Raw genomic sequence first — 4,703 nt, forward strand, 5'->3', positions numbered from 1 at the left:
AAAAATATATTTATTGTATTGGGGTAGGGCGGGCAGGCAAAAAAGTTGTGCTCGAGGTCTGCCCGCTTTCTAAACGGGCCTAATTTTTTGCTCAAACACATATTTCGGCCTATATTTTTACCCGAACCTCCTATATTTCGGCAAAGCCATCGGGTAGGCCGCCAGACCATGGATTAAGGTCTATGGCGCCAAGGCCTCATAAATTTAGGATTATGTTATAAATTTTTGTGTTTGTAATTATTTAAAATTTAATTTATTAGTAATAAATTACTAAATTACTAATAAGTTACTAATAAATTTATAACATAATCTTAAATTACTAACAAATTAATTATAAAATAATTACAATATTCATACAAAAATTACAATATTACAATATATACGACATTCAATATTCATACAAAATTATAATATTACAATATTCATACAAAATTACAAAATTACAATATTCATATAAAATTGCAATATTTTTTGTTATTAATTATTAATTATAAATTATCTATATTTAGTATGAATATTGTAATTTTTTTGTATGAATATTGTAATATTATAATTTTGTATGAATATTGCAATTTTTTTGTATGAATATTGTAATATTATAATTTTGTATGAATATTGTAATGTCGGTATATATTGTAATATTGTAATTTTTTGTATGAATATTGTAATTATTTTATAATTAATTTGTTAGTAATTTAGGATTATGTTATAAATTTATTAGTAACTTGTTAGTAATTTAGTAATTTATTACTAATAAATTAAATTTTAAATAATTACAAACACAAAAATTTATAACATAATCCTAAATTTATGAGGCCTTCATTGGCGCCTAGACCTGTCCATGAGCCGGGCCGGGCCCAAAAAAAATTTTGGCCCGACTCCTAGGCCCGGGCCCGGCCCAAAATATGGGCCTAAAATTTTGTCCAGGCCCGGCCCGGGTAAAAATCATAGGCCCAAGCCCGGCCCGGCCCATTGGCGCCTCTCAGAATGGCACCACCATTGGCGCCTCCCAGGTAGGCACCACCATTGGCGCCTCCCAGATAGGCGCCAATACTATGTATTATACAGGTTCTATACTAACCCGAAAAAGTATAAAATTATATTTTATTCAAAAAAAAATTTATTATTATTATTTTATTCATTGGCGCCTATCTAACAGGCTCCAATGAAAAAGTAACCTATTTTGGTAAATTTGTTTTCTGACATCCTATTTCAGTATTTTTTTTTCTATACTATTTGGGTAAAAAACCCCAACATTTCATTATGGCTTTGAAATTAGGGTCTAATTAAACCAGCACATATACGAAAGTTGGTCCAAAAAATGAGTTTAGATAAAATTTAAAGTTTTTTTTTATAAATCAAACTTTGAGTAAAAAAATTTAAAATTTGATCCGATCTGAATATATTATATTATAAAAATATTATATTAATTATTTATGTTAAATAATAATTATATATGCTCAAAATTTTAAAAAAAATTTTACCCAACTAAATAATTTAATCCAGAATATAAAATTTTAAAAAATATATTTAATACAACAAAATATTTATTATATTTATAATAGTGTTTTTAATATGAATATGTACTTTTAATGTAATAGAAAACTAATTTAAAGATATCAAATATTGACGGGTCGAGTCAGGCCCAGACTACTTTTCTTAAAATGGGTCGGGCTTGGATAAAAAAAGTAAGTCCATTCTTCAGGACGAGTCGGGCTCAAGCTTAGAAAATTGATCTAAATACCTTGCATGGATCCAACTCGAATCCGGTCCGATCCGGCCCATGAGCACATTTAGGCCGATAATGGATGGATTTTCTTTTAAGAGTGTTTAAATAACTATTTTTCATGCATTTAATCTCGGTTTGTGTATAAATTTTGGTGAATGTTGCGTATAAATGGTATTATTGTAAAGAGTAAACTACATTCAATGTTACTAAATTACTAGTAAATTTATGTTTTAGTTACTCAATTTTAAAAAGTTACAAAATGGTCACTGAACTATTTGAAAGTTTTTACTTACTTCATTAGGCTGTTGTTGTTTTTAAAGTTTAACTAGTGAGCTTCAAGCGAAGTATCAAAGATTATAAGAACATACTTTAGATCAAAGTTAGTCTGATGGTTAGCATCAATGATCGAAGGAGAAAGCTATTTAGTTTTTTGTACGCATATTCATGAGATTCAAAATTGTTTTATAAACAAATAAATAAATTGATCCATAGAAGAGAAGGGAAACGTGAGTTTTTTTATTAGTGCAGGCAATGCAAATAAAGAAGCTCATACAACAACGAGTTTAACAATCCGTTGACTTAAATGAAAACTTTTAAATAATTCAGTGATTGCTTTGTAACTTTTTGAAGTCAAGTGACTAAAACGTAAATTTACTAATAGTATAGTGACTTTGGGTCTAACTTATCTTATTTTGGATTTAAGTCACACCATATGTGGGCATGTCCCGATCGTCAGGCCTGACTATATTCCAATTTTTAAATTTTCGTCAAATTAAAATAATAAATTAAATCTCAAATTTCAATAAAATAAATTAATTAAATCATAATTAAACATATTTAAAAACTCGTGAGGTAAAGCAAAATGATTTTTTTTATTATACAGAACCAATTTAAATTATATATTTAAATAGTTTATTTGAATTTAAAATTCAACAAATTAAATTTTAAATAATTATTGAAATTAGAAATTTATTTTCTCTAACAGTAACTAAAATCATAGCCTATTTTTTTGTATGCACAAAAACCAAAAGAGGGGAAAATGATAAAGTTGTCGTTTTTTTTCTTTTTTTAATTATAATTTCTGCCCATAAATTGATAAAAACATGAACATGATGGCACCATTTTTTGTTTCTTTTTTGCTGAATTATAAGAGAATGTATTGTCAGGTGGTGGAAACACAATTGACAGTCTTCCCCCACAAGCAATTCCCTTTTACGTGGAAAAATTATAGATATGTTAGTCATTAGCTCGATTAGTATAGATATTATTATCAATGTAGAATGATGTGGGTTCGAATGCACTGAAGCACATTATACTCCTATTTATAGGTTGGGAGGAATTGTAAATAGTTCTAAACATTGTGTCAGAAAAAAAAAACAGATATAGAGGAGCAAAGTCATGATAGATTAATTATTCTGACAGATAATCTAGAGGCAGTCAAAGTTATTTGTGATCGTAATTCAGATGTCTGGAGTATCTCTTTAGTTAGGAGAATTCAACATATTTTATTCCAATAAGAAAGGTGGTTCATACGTCACATTCGTAGAGAGGATAAGCAGGCTGTGAACATTCTAGCTAAAATGACATTTGTAAACAAGGAAAATCTATACTTATTTGAAGACTCGTCGTTGGAGATTCAATAAACTTTAGAAGAGTGTTAGGATCGACCCGATTAAGCAACAAATAAAAAAATTACGGAATAAATTGAGAAATTGAACACACAAATTTAACGTGGAAAAACCCCCTCCAAAGAGGATAAAAAACCACGGACAAAGATAATTTTACTATAATGGCAAAAGAATGAAGAGTACAAAAGATGAAGATAAAAACTAAACCTCGAAAACAAAGAACCCTCAAAACATAAACACAAAATTCTCTAAATGTGTTATGAGTTCTAATATCTAATGGGTGTATTTTCTAATGTTGTAAAAGAACCTATTTATAGGCTAAATTAGTAGGTCAAATAAACTGTGCTAATAAATGCTAAATATATTATACTAATAAATACTAAATATTCTAGAAAGAAAATATATTTTGTTTAACTTGACTTGCAAGCAATCTCTTAAAATTTGGGTCACATAACTCTAATAAAGATGATACTGCTAGGGTTCTTTATTCCCTAGTTCTACTTTGTAATCTCTAGATTTTATTTTAGATTATCTTTTCACAAAAAAGAAGAAGAAGATATAGTCATAACCTATAATGAGATTGTTAAAAAATATTATAAATATGATTTGTCTATTTTCCAAGCAATCACGATCAATTACAAACATAGTTAACATTACAAAGTACTAATTTAATAATTGAAATATATTTAGATAAATTTGATGCATGATAAATTTTAAACTAGAATAAACATAAATTAGGGCATGATTAAAATTATAAATTTTAAGTGGGGTAAAATGTAATTTTTTTATTTTTAAAAGGATTAACACTAAAATTTTAACTTTTGGAAGGGTCAAGGCGTATTCCCTAATCTATGGGAGAAATTATTTTATCAAAATTTCCCACCACATTATCTTTGGTTCATTTCTAATTATTTAAAGACATTTCAACAAAAATTCTCATGTCATTGATACATAATTTTAGTAAATTTTGTTACCCTGAACTCAGAACTCAAGTTTAAGTTCAAGGTTTAGATTCGAGGTTTAGAGTTCAGGTTCGGGTTCGAGGTTCTGGTTTCTGGGTTTAAGGTAAAAAAATTGTCAAAATTATGTATTAATGACATGAAAAAATTACTTGAAATGTCATTAAATAACTGGAAATGAACCATAAATGATGTGGTGGGAAGGGTCCATAACATAATTTCTTCCCTAGCACTACCTCTAATTATAGTAAAAACTCCGATGAAACTTGAATCTAGGATTTTTAAAAGTTAAATTCTATTGTTAGTTTTTATATTATGCGTAAATTGCGCATTTAGTATCTGTATTTATATTTTTGTCATTTGTAGTCCATGTACTCCTGAAACTTT

This window comes from Gossypium raimondii, chromosome 2 (genome assembly GCF_025698545.1).
Source record: "Gossypium raimondii isolate GPD5lz chromosome 2, ASM2569854v1, whole genome shotgun sequence".
Taxonomy (NCBI): Eukaryota; Viridiplantae; Streptophyta; class Magnoliopsida; order Malvales; family Malvaceae; genus Gossypium; species Gossypium raimondii.